The following is a 12,697-nucleotide window of genomic DNA, read 5'->3' as shown; positions in this document are numbered from 1 at the left end:
GATGTAATTTTAAATCCAGATCTTGTTTTTCTGGTGTGTTGGGGTATCCAGGACTTGCTGTTGTGGGAGAACTGGGTTCGCATGGTTCCATGTTGACTTGGTTTGTTGCCAGTGTTCTTGCATTTGATTTTTGCCATCTGGTTATCTCTGGTGCTAGCTGGTCTTGATGTCTCTGACTGTGGTTTAACTGTCCTGCTAGCCTATGTATCTGAACTCCAGGGAGACCCATTCTCTCTAGGAGGAGTTTATGTATGCAGAGCTAGGATAATGTGTGAGCTCAGGTGTACATAAAGAAATCAAAAGTATCCTGTCACCAGCTGATTCTTGATTCCTGTGTCCTGATGGTTCTTAGCAGGTCCCACTTTGTCCAGAAATTTGAGAATGGTGGTGGCCTCACCTTTGGACACAGATTGGTAGGCACTCCTGAAAGACTAGCTTCCTTGTGGTGGTATTTCTATATGTAATTCTGTGGCCCAGCATCTTATCTGGATGCAGACAAAAATCAGAAGTCTTCTGTCCCAGGCTGATCCTGGGTACCTGTGTTCTCAGGATTTTGGGCTGGTTCCTCTGAGCAGCAGGGGTGGTCCTCCCTGTGCTCTCAAACCTCTCTGCACTCCTGTGGGGTTAGCTATCTCCCTGATTAACCAGGATATGGCACTCTGTGGGAGAGGATCGTCCCCAGCTGGAGATAGAAACCAAACGCTTCCTGCCTGGGAGTACTTGACATGATCCTCTGAGCAACAGGGATTCTCCTAGCTGTGCTCTCTGGCTTCTCCACACTTCTGTGTGTCTGCTATCTCTGTGCATCACCTGGATATTTGCTTTATCGTTAGAAGTGTTAAAATCTCATCCATCGTGAAGGATAATTCTGCTACCAGTAATAGCCTTCTAACTGACAACCACATCTGTGAGATCAAGGGACAGAATGTCAGTGGCTTGAAGGATGCTCAGACTGCAGATAGGCTGTCAAAAGCTGGGACTGTGGTTACCCTCACGATCATGCCTGCTTTTATCTGGGAACATTATTAAACGGATAGCTCCCAGCATTATGAAAAGCATGATGGTTCACTCCAGTCCTGAACTTTAAATGCCTTGTACAGTGAATCACATCACAGCTGAATGTTTCCAGCTTTCCTCTTTGCCTACTTCTCTATTTCTCACATGATGCTTTCCTGGAACCTGAGGGAATATGGTGCTTGGAAGCCTTTCTATTTTCTATCATAGTTGGGAACCTCACTCTATTTCATATCAGCTTCTGATTTGAAGATAGATGTGTAGCCTTAGCCAGGTTCTAGAGATGTAAAACACTCAAAGTTTTACTTACATTCCTAGATTTGGTTCTTTACTGGGAACCTGATGTGTTTATATAAGCCATGGTTATTAGGATAAATGGTGTAGGCTTAGCTTTCCCTGAGAACTGGTCAGCTTTCTCCTAGAACAAAGCACGGTGTTAGTCATGTGTTTCAGTTCTGTGGCATACTTTGAATTTAGTACATCAGCATAGTACATTGCCTTTGATAGTTATTTTTTAAGTTTTCTCTGTGTGGGTATGTAAAATCCAATTAATCAACACTGTTTTCATTCCAGAGAAGCATTATACAGTTGTGTGTACATTGCAAGACACTGTAATGATTGTCATTAAATCTTAATGACCTTCACATCATATGCTTCAATTGTCACCTTAAATATAATAAGCATTTAGTATAAAAGCCAAAATAGAATTATTGCTGCCTTCTGAAACCTGAAGTGTTACCTCTCTATTAAACTGCTATATGCTATATCTGATCAGCTTACTGGTAAAGCTGAGGTGCCTAGTCATATCAAGATTTTCTAGTCACTGTACAAAGAAAATGCCTAAGAGCTGCCCTATTGCTTTCTGAGAAAACAAAGTGCTGTATATTTCATGTGTAAGTTGTTATACTCAATAACGTTTTGGGTCTCTTATTTACTTAGAGAATAATTTGGTAATATCTAAATTAGGGTTTGAATCCTAATATTATGTAACTTTAGCTAAGTTGGCATGGTTTTAGGTGTTTACCTAGTCGTCTTAATTTGTTCCACTTTCTGAATCCTTAATGTAAACAAAAATGGCAAGGACACTTTATCCTGATTTATTTCTTTCTGAATTAGTTAATCTCCTATTCTATTATAGTATGTGATACTATCGTAATAAAGGTAAAAAACGTTAAAAAATATTAGGGGAAAACTTTACCTAATGTGTTGGGTGAAGAACTATAGGTCAGTGGGACATATGCAGTAGTGACTGGAATGTAAATGGATAATATATGTAATAAAATAATTTTCAGGAACTATTTCTCCTTTTATTTCATGAGAACATAATGTAACAATGAAGAATGAATATTTACAGTTGCTTTGAAACAACCCCTCTATATAAACCACAGTGGTACACAACGTCTACAGAAAGGCCTGGTTAATTCCCACAAATACTGAGATGAAGGGTGTACATAACACACTTCTTCATGACTATAAATGTCTGGAATGGTCAAGGAGCTGAGAGAAGTAAGTTGGATTTGGGGTGTAATCCAGAGTAAGCCAGTCCTCAGATTTGTCAAAGTCGTCAAGGATTCTTTGCCAGAGTTCCTCTGCAGATGGACCTGAACCTCGAGCCTCCTCTGGGCAATGGGTGGCAGCTTCTAGGACATCTTTAGATTCAGTCACTGGAGTAAGCCAGTCCTCGGGTATGTCAAAGTCGTCAATGATTCTTTGCCAGAGTTCCTCTGCAGATGGACCTGAACCTTGAGCCTCCTCTGGGCAATGGGTGGCAGCTTCTAGGACATCTGTAGATTCAGTCACTGGAGTAAGCCAGTCCTCGGATTTCTCCAAGTCGTCAAGGATTCTTTGCCAGAGTTCCTCTGCAGATGGACCTGAACCTTGAGCCTCCTCTGAGCAATGGGTGGCAGCTTCTAGGACATCTGTAGATTCAGTCACTGCTAGATCAGTCTGGGCTTCAACTGCTGCTGATTGACCAGAATCCCAATCTATAATGGGAGCATGGCCAACAAGCAGATCTTCCTGCTGACTACACCTGTCTGCATCACTGGCCTGATAATGATGGAGAGAAGATTCCTGGATGCAGTTGAGTTTGGGAATGGAAACCTCACTAAATGTGCCTGAACACATGGGCTCTCCATTCTCAGCAGCAACAAGAGGTATGGAACCAGGAAAGTGGGTTGATTCAAAAACTGGTTTTGAACTTCCATTGGTCTCTGGCAAAGCTTCTGTAATATTCTGGAGAGCCATCCGCTTGTACTTAGCTCGGCTGTTCTTAAACCAGATCTGGAAAAGAAAGAAGATATCAGAAGAATGCCTGTTGTCCCCTAACAGGACCACAAGGTGAAGATTTTGGATAAAAGGTGTTTGTATAGCAATGATTCACATGTCAGAAACAAAGAAGCAGGAAACTCAAGATGGCTAAGATATTATAATAAAGTAGATTGTGTATGACCAGACAACATAAGACTGGGGAGATTGAGCCAGTGTGTCCTGTATTTTAGCAGGAGCTCTGGTGATTAGATTTCTGACACCCTGCATGGAAACAATGCTATTCTATATTGCTACCAGGTTGATAAAAATTTGAGTCCCAGCATTTGATTCATAAATATCCACCACCTAAAACTGTCATCACTGCCCTAAGCATTTAAGAACAAAATTAAAGTTTCTGATGGGAAAGTGTAGATTTTTGCTGTTGGATTGAGGGAAAAGAGAGGGGCAGACCTTGATGTCCCTCGCTGTCACACCAACTAACTCTGCCAGCTTCACACATTGATCCTGGTTTGGGTACTGTCACTTATCAAAATGTTCTTGCAGCAGATGCTTTTGTTTTTTGGAGTACACAATGTGTTCCTTCCGCACCTTTCTTGAAGTCACAGGGCCAGATTGATGGTCACCATATTTCTCTGACAGTACCACAGATCCTATGAGAACATGGAAACAAGATTTCAATTATGTATTTGATAACTTAGACGCCCTGAGGGTTTTTTCAAAGTAGGTAAACCTGGGCCCAGTACAGGATCTAGTTGCATTTGGATACCTGATTTTCTTGATGGTCCTTGGAACTCTTGCTGATGTAGGTCCCTTTCAGGGACTGAAAGACTTGATTGCATTGGATTTGTTGGGGTCAATATGGGACTGTAATAAACTTGAAAGGGTAAGTTCCTTGCAGTCTCTTGAAGCCTTTGGGGTCTGGTTTCTATGGGTGCACTTGAAGGCATTTGGAATTTTGGATACAAGGAGGGACCTTCAGCCCTATGTGTGTTCCGAACATATTGGAATATGTTCTGGAGAATCTAGTAAAAGAAAACACGTCAAAAAACGTACAGAGAGCACTGATTTACCCATCCTGCCTACCCAGCATTTGGTTTGGAGTGCTACAGAGCAGGAATCAGACAGGAGCTTCATTCTTTCTGAACAACTGCCTCTGTTTCCAAATCTTACAAGTATTCTCAGTATTGAAATAAATATGCACTTGGCTCCAGTATTAACAAGAGGTTGCCAGTCCAGGTAAGCTGGCAATTGAATGTTCATTTCCAATGTTTAAATTTTCCATATCCTACACTTCTGGCTGTGAAATTTTGTTGGGACAGACTACTAGCTAGTCTGCCTCTGCCCATGAAAATAAAAGCCTGAAGGCTTCACAGGATTTCTGTGGCATGCAGGGCAACTGACACAAAAGTCAAATCACAAACCCAGGAATTCTGCAAACAGAGTAAATGGACAACTGACACCAAAGTCTGAAGACCTCCCAGGGGCACTGCAGCATGCAGAGAAACTGAATCGACAGTCTGAAAGTCTGTCGGGAATTCTTTTGCATGCAGGGAAACAAAACCTACAGTACTTATGCTTCCCTGGTTAACAGCGAAACATAGGGCAACAGCTTGACAAATCCTCTCAAGAGTAAACAGTATGAAGGCATCCCAATAAATGTGTCACAGCCAGGGCAACATATCTCCAGCTTCTCTGCCTCTCTAAAGAACCCACAATTCAAAGGTCTTCAAGAAGGCCTCCCTGAAGACACACGGCCACCAGGGCAGCAAGTCACCAGTGTACATGCCCCTCTGAATGTTCCACAGTCAGAAGATCCCACAGGAGGTTTGCCACATCCAAGGCAACTGGCCTACCATGAGACTTGAGTCAACCTAGGGACAAAAAAGAAAACTCCCAAACAGAAACACCCCAACCAGAAAAAAACTCCCTATAACCATATGACAAGAGGCAAGAGCAAGACCATGAGAAACAGAAGCCAGTAAACTTTGGCATTATCAGAAACTACTTCTCCCACCACAGCAAGCCCTGGATAGACAAATGCACTTGAAAGTCAGAAAGATGACCTAAAATCTTATCTTAATGATAATAGAATCCTTTTAAAGAGATATAAATAACTCACATAAAGAAATATAAGAAAACGCAAGTGAACAGGTAGAAGCACTTAGAGAGGAAACACATAAATCCCATAAGCAATACAGGAAGATACAATCAAAAAAGTGAAAGTTTTTATTAATGCAGTCCAAGACCTAGAATTGGAAGTAGATATAACAAAGACAAATATAGGCAACCCTGGAAATTGAAAACCAAGGAATGAGATCTGGGATAATTAATCATTACCAGGAGAATACAAGAGATAGAAGAAAGAAAGCAGCAGTCTCAACTAAACTGGACCCCCCAAGATCTCTCAGAAACTAGACAACCACCAATTAAGCGTACACCAGCTGATATGGGGCCCCCAACACATACTCAGCAGAAAACTGTGGGACTGTACTCCCTCAGAAAAGATGTACCTATCCCTAAAAAGACTGGGGGCCCGAAGTGGGAAGGGAGTTCTTATAGGTAGGGGGTGGGGTGAAGACATTCTCCCTGAGAAGGAAACTAGACTTACAGGATGTGGAACTTTCCGTGGGAGGACCAGAAGGGGGATAAAATCTGGATTGTAAAAAAGATTAAATATTTTTTAAACAAAGGAATATTATCATAATTGGAAAAACATGATCCCAGTTTCTCCTCCTTGCAGTATGACACCCTGTGACAAAATAAAGAATCAAGGGCAATGGAACATGTCCCATTTCCATGGACCCTTTCCACTCCCGTATTCTAAACAAGAGCATTGATGATCTAATTACTCTGGATGTCAGAAGGCACATACACCTAAGCCAGATCCCCTGATATTGAAGTGCTATACCAAGGACTTAGCCTTAATTGAATCTCCCTATCAAGAACCCTCCCACAGGCTCCTCCTTTCATCCTCTAGAATCCAGCACCTATACACACCCTGTTGTAACATCCAGTCTGTAGCCACAACTTAATATCTAACGGAAATATGGCCAGATCACAGACTTTTATTGTACTCTTCTTTTGTGACTGAGTTTCGCTAAATGAACTATGCTGTATGTAAGTCAAACAGAACACAAGGCTGAAACAGAATTCAGAAGGATCAGCCTAACTGTTACTTCCCAAGCAGGGCTAAGACTAAAGGTGTGTAACAAAGAACTGAGCCATCCTGTAGGATTTCCTCCTAACATGGGCTCCATCGAGAAAATAAAAATTTTCCTTACTCTCTAGGAGCAATCTCAAAAAATGTGTCTCTTCTCATCCTGCTGCCAAGAGGACATGCACGTTTCCAGCCACCACTAACACCTATTTATTTCTCCAAACTTTCTCTTCTGAGACTGAGGCAGGTTCCATGTGCATGCCCCTGACTTCCTGATTCACACTATACATGCAAGCCAGGGCTCACAATTACAAAAACCCACTTGCCATTAGTTTCCGAGTCCTGGAATTAAAGGTGTGGTCCATGCATCCAAAATGGTTACAGATTTTAGATGAAGGAGGGCCTGCTCAGCCAAACACCATCCAAGATGTCACACTTTTGAGTCAGAATGCCACTACTATGCCTTATCTAGGCAATCTGGAGCCTCAATTGGTCCCAAGGTCACTTGAGATCCCATTGTCAGTTCTTTCCTTTGTCCTATAGACAGGCCTCACTATCTATTGATCCAGGCTTTCTGAACAGCCCAGGATTTAATCATGTGCTTAGAATGAAGAATAAAGCCCCTTGAGGTCTCTTGAAAGCTCATTCATAGAGTGCCCCGATCAGGGCAAATCACTGCTCTGCACTGTTCACCGTTATGGGATAGACTTGAAACATCTACTAAATTTAAATAACATCTTCTGCATGTATACAGGGCATATTTTATACTTGACCAATCAAACACCCATACAGGCTAAAAAATTACCAAAAATCCTCCTCCACTGTCTCCCATGCTTTCTGCAACATGATATCCCCTTTACATAGCAACCTTAGACATTTCATGCAACTCACCAATTCACCAGGAATGAAGAGGTTTCCTGTAACCTGCGCAGTCCTCTGTCTTTGAATTCTCCTTAGAAGACCTGCCCTTATATATCTCTCCTAACCTGGAATTCAAAGCCCCTCCCACCCTTTGGCTCCTCCTACTTGCAATATTCAAATCCATTATTCTCTCCCACCCTTTGATGCTACTCCAGGTGTAGCCTCATTTTATAGAACCCATGAATTTAAATTTTTTGGTTTGTAATCCTTTATTTCTTTACATTTTATATTTTACTTTTATTACTTCCCAGTTCAGCTGTTACTTTCCTCCCAGACCTCCCTCCCACAATTTTTCATCACATTCCTAATCCCATGTCTCCAAGAGAATGCCTTCCACACCAGGCCTTTGGTCTGGTTTAAATAATTTAATGTGTGTAGCCATCTTACTTTTGTTTCTGTCTGGTTTTTAAGGTATAAATATGTTCTGCATGTCTTGGTTATATAGTTTTGACTGGGAGTGCATTGAATCTGTAGTTTGCTTTTGGCAAGGTGGCCATTTTTACTACCTTAATTCTGCCAATCCATGATCATGAAAGAGATCTTTCCATATTCTGAGATCTGCTTTGATTTCTTTCTTCAGAGACTTGAAATTCTTGTCATACAAATTTTTCACTTGCATATTTAGAGTGACACCAAGATATGTAATGTTATTTGTGACTATGGTAAAGGGTGTCATTACCCTATTTTCTTTCTCAGCTTATTTATCCTCTGAGTAGAGGAAGGCTACTGATTTGATTGAGTTAATTTTACATCCAGCCACATGGCAGAAATTGTTTCTCAGTTGTAGGAGTTCTCTAGTGTTGTTTTATTGGGTTGCATAAGTATACTATCATATCATCTGCAAATAGTGATGTTTTGACTACCTCCTTTCCAGTTTGTAACATTTTGACAAGTGTTACAAACTGTACCTCCTTTTGTTCTCTAAATGCTCTAGATAGATCTTCAAGTACTATATTGAATAAATAGGGAAAGAGTGGGCAACATTTTCTGGACCATAATTTTAGTAGGATTACTTCAAATTTCCTCTATTTAGTTTGATGTTGGCTTCTGGTTTGCTGTATATTGCTTTTACTATGTTTTGGTATAGGCCTTGAATTCCTGATCATTCCAAGACTTTTAACATGAAGGGATAGTGAATTTTGTCAAATGCTTTCTCAGCATCTAACTAAATGATCTTGTGGGGTATTTTTTTTTCGAGTTTCTTTATGTAGTGGATTACATTGAAAGATTTCTATATATTGAACCACACTTGCATTGCTGGGATGAAGCCTATTTGATCCTGGTGAATTACTGTTTTGATGTGTTCTTGGATTCGGTCAGCAAGAATTTTATTGAGTAGTTTTGGATCACTGTTCTCAAGGGAAATTGGTCTGGAATTCTCTTTCCTTGTTTAATCTTTGTTTGGTTTATGTATAAGCAATACTGTGGCTTCATATAATGAATTGTGAAGGATACCTCGGGTTTCTGATTTGTGGAATAGTTTGAAAAGTATCCGTAGTAGGTCTTCTTTGAAGAACTGATAGAATTCCCAACAAACACATCTGGTCCTGTGTTTTTGTTGTTGTTGTTGTTGTTGTTGTTGTTGTTGTTTTTGGTGGTGGTGGTGGTGGTGGTGGTTGTGGTTGTGGTGGTGATGGTGGTGTTTTGGGAAGACTGTTAATAACTGAATCTATTTCCTCACGTGTTATGGGACTATTTTGATGGTTTATCTGATCAGGTTTTAACATTGGCAGCTGGCATGTGTCTACAAAACTGTCCATTTCATCCAAATTTCCCAATTTTGTTGAGTATAAGCTTTTGTAGTAGGATCTGATGATATTTGGAATTTCTGCAGTTTCTGTTGTTATATCTCCTTTTTTCATTCCAATTTTATTAATTTGCGTGTTTCCTCTATTCCTTCTTGTTAGTCTGCTAAGTGTTTATCTATCTTGTTGATTTTCTCAAAGAACCAACTCTTGGTTTTGTTGATTCTTTGTATAATTCTTTTTGTTTCTACTTTGTTGATTTTGGCCTTGAATTTGTTTATTCCCTGCCATGTATTCCTCTTGGATGTATTTGTTTCATTTGGTTGTAGAGCTTTCAGATGTTCTGTCAAGCTGCTAATGTAAGCTCTCTCCATTTCCTTGTTGGAGGCACTTAACTATATGAGTTTTTCTCTTAGCACATATGACTATTGACAGCTTTTCAGGATTTCTAGTTGCAACTGCTTTAAGAGGAGAACCTTCTAGAAAGGTTATTGTTCATTGTTTACAGGCTTTTACTGCTAAGGGACTGCCTAAAGTTGGCAAGACAGATAATGGGCCTGCATACACTGGAAACAGCTTTGAACAATTTTGCAAGGAATTTGGAATTGAACATAAAACTGAAATTCCTCATGATCCAATGGGACAAGGAATTGTTGAATGTATCTGAAAAATTAGCTTTAGAAAACAAAACAGGGTGAGTTTTAACTTCCAAGGTCACCAAAAGCACATCTCGCTTTTGCCTTATTTGTTTTAATGTTTTGTAAACTGATGCTAAAGGTCAGTCTGCAGTAGATCATCGCTGGCATCCAGACACTTCCAGCTCATATGCCATGGTTAAATGTTGAGATCCTTTAACTAATACTTTGGAATGGCCCCAACCCTGTTTTAATACGGGAATGAGATCCTGTTTGTGTTTTTTCACATAAAGGAATTGGAGATCAATGACTACTGAAAAGATTGTTTCGCCAAGTGGACACAGATCCTGAGCCTTCTAATGATTATGATACTAATGATGAAGGCATCTCAGGATCCCTATGAGCCATCTAAATTAACCTGAAGTGTAGTCTTTGCCCTTACTGGATAGCAGGTGTTTTCTATCAATTCTCAAAGCCACCCTCCTTACACCAGGAGGCTTGATCTTGTTTGGATCTTTGTCAGCTCCCAGTTTAGGCACTTAACTAAGCAATTACCCCTTGGAGGTTCACTTGAGTATGATGGAAAAGAGTCCTGCTCCACAAATCCTTGGTCATGTGAAGGTTTTATCTGAAAGGTGGGATGTAGACATCCAGTGCTTAGAGACCATTTAAGCATTTGTTCTTTTCACATGTGTCCTTGAGATGGCAGGACTAGATCCCATGGTCATAGTTGGGTGGTGCAGAAGATTATTTTCTGTGCTGTTTGGAAATGTGAGACCACAAGGAATGTTTACTGGAACCCCCAAAGAGATTTAATTACAGTTGCTAGGATTTCAACAGGTTCTGGCCTATCTAGTACTAGTTATAACTGCAATGGACATTGTTTCTTCAGGGTTTTAGTTGTGCCAAAGCTGCGCTGTCTGGAACCTGGAAAGGAGTAGCATCCTTGGTTAGTTTTCTCTGTAACCCAATTCCAGTGTCTGGAAAAAAATGTTAGAGAAGGCTCGATTAAGGGAAGGACTTGGACACTTTGGCTTTATAAGGAAGATTATGATTATGGACTACTTGTTTGTTTGTTTGTTTGTTTGTTTGTTTGTTTGTTTGTTTGTGACAGGGTTTCTCTGTGTAGCCCTGGCAGTCCTGGAACCTACCCTGCAAACCTGGGTGGCCTCAGAAAACTCAGCAATCTGCCTGCCTCTGCCTCCCAATGACAGGGATTAAATGAGTGTACCACCCAGGAGGGGCCCTCTCCCCTTGACCACTAATTGAGAAAATACCCCACAGCTGAATCTCATGGAGGCATTTCCCCAACTGAAGCTCCTTTCTCTGTGAAAGAATGTGTCAAGTTCACACACTAACCCATCCAGTACAACATGTAAAAATGAAGTAAGGCTGGGCATCATAACAGAGCCTTTCAATCCCATTACCTGCAAAGCAAATGGATGATGATCTCCATTTGTGGAAGGCAGTCTTGTTTACATAAGCACTTCCAGGAGAGTTAGAACTACGTACAAAGGCCCTATGTTAAGAAATCAAAAATAATGCCAGGAGGTGGTGGCACATGCCTTCAATCCCAGCACTTGTGAGCCAGAGGCAGAGAGATTTCTTAATTCAAGGCCAGCCTGGTCTACAGATTGATTGCCAGGACAGCCAGTGTTACACAGAGAAACCCTGTCTCCAAAAACAAAACAAAAAAATCCAAAATAAAATAAGATGAATAAATCTTTGTAATGGAAAAACAAAACAACTGTCATTGTACTAGCTGTTCTGCCAAGAGTAATTATAAAAATTCCTTTCAGAAAATAATTAACACTATTTTACCTACAATCTGATTTAATACTACCTAATGAATATTTACTTCGGGTGACATCATCACTCTTCATATCACTGGATATTCTGGAATAGTCTCAAACTCACTCAGAGTTTGACTCTGCCTCCAAATACTGACTATAAAGGCATGTAACACCACTCCTGGATTAATTTTTCTAAACAGGCTTTGGGAACAAAGAACAGGATGCCCAGGAGAATAGAATCCTTCCATCACAATTCATGGCATTAAAAGTGAGCCCTTCCAGCCTGACGGGGGTGGTGCACTCCTTTATTCCCAAAACTTGGAAGGCAGAGGCAGGCAGATTTCTCAGTTCCAGGCCAGTCTGGTCTAAAGACTGAGTTCCAGGGCAGCCAGAGCTACACAGAGAAAAACTGTCTCAAAAAACAACAACAACAAAAGTGAGCCCTACCACACCCAACTTAATTCATTTTCTACAAGTTCATTTGCATTTTGTTCAGTTTTCTGTGAGTGTTCATGTCTCATGTGTGCGGTCCCTGTGCCTCAAAAAGGGATTCAGAGCCCCTGCGTCTGGAGTTATAGCATATATGGGATTCCAGACCAATTAGGAACCAAATTTCAAGAATCAAGATCAACAAGCAATCTTTTCTTTTGTTGTAAATGTAGGTGTATACATGAACACGTGTCAGTAATGTGCAAGCATGCCTGGAACCCTACAGACAGAAGGAGGGCTAAGACTCCAAAGGAATACAATTCCCAATGGATGGTTCTGAGCCACATAGTGGAGGTTGGGAACTAAGCCAGGCTTTCCTGATGAAGCAACTATTGCTCTGACTCACTGAGCCATCACTCCATCTCCACAATAAGTAACCCTCAGTTAAATCCAGCTCTAGTTCCATAATGCTAAGAGTTTTGATATTTTGCAATGGTATGTAGTAGAAGAGATCACATTCAATTAAATTCAAGTTAGATATGGTGGTGCACTCCTTAAGCCCAAGACTTGGAACACCAAAGCAGGTAGATCTCTGTGAGTTCCAGACCAGCCTTGACTACAGAGTAAGTCACAGGACTACCATGGCTGTTACAGAATAAAAAACTGTCTCAAATAAAAGAGACAGATCAAACTGTACTCAAGAAAGCACTTTTATAAATGCAAATCAAAACA

This window comes from Apodemus sylvaticus, chromosome 1, assembly GCF_947179515.1.
Source record: "Apodemus sylvaticus chromosome 1, mApoSyl1.1, whole genome shotgun sequence".
Lineage (NCBI taxonomy): Eukaryota > Metazoa > Chordata > Mammalia > Rodentia > Muridae > Apodemus > Apodemus sylvaticus.
The sequence above is the reverse complement of the archived record's forward strand: the minus strand, read 5'-3'. Positions refer to the sequence as shown.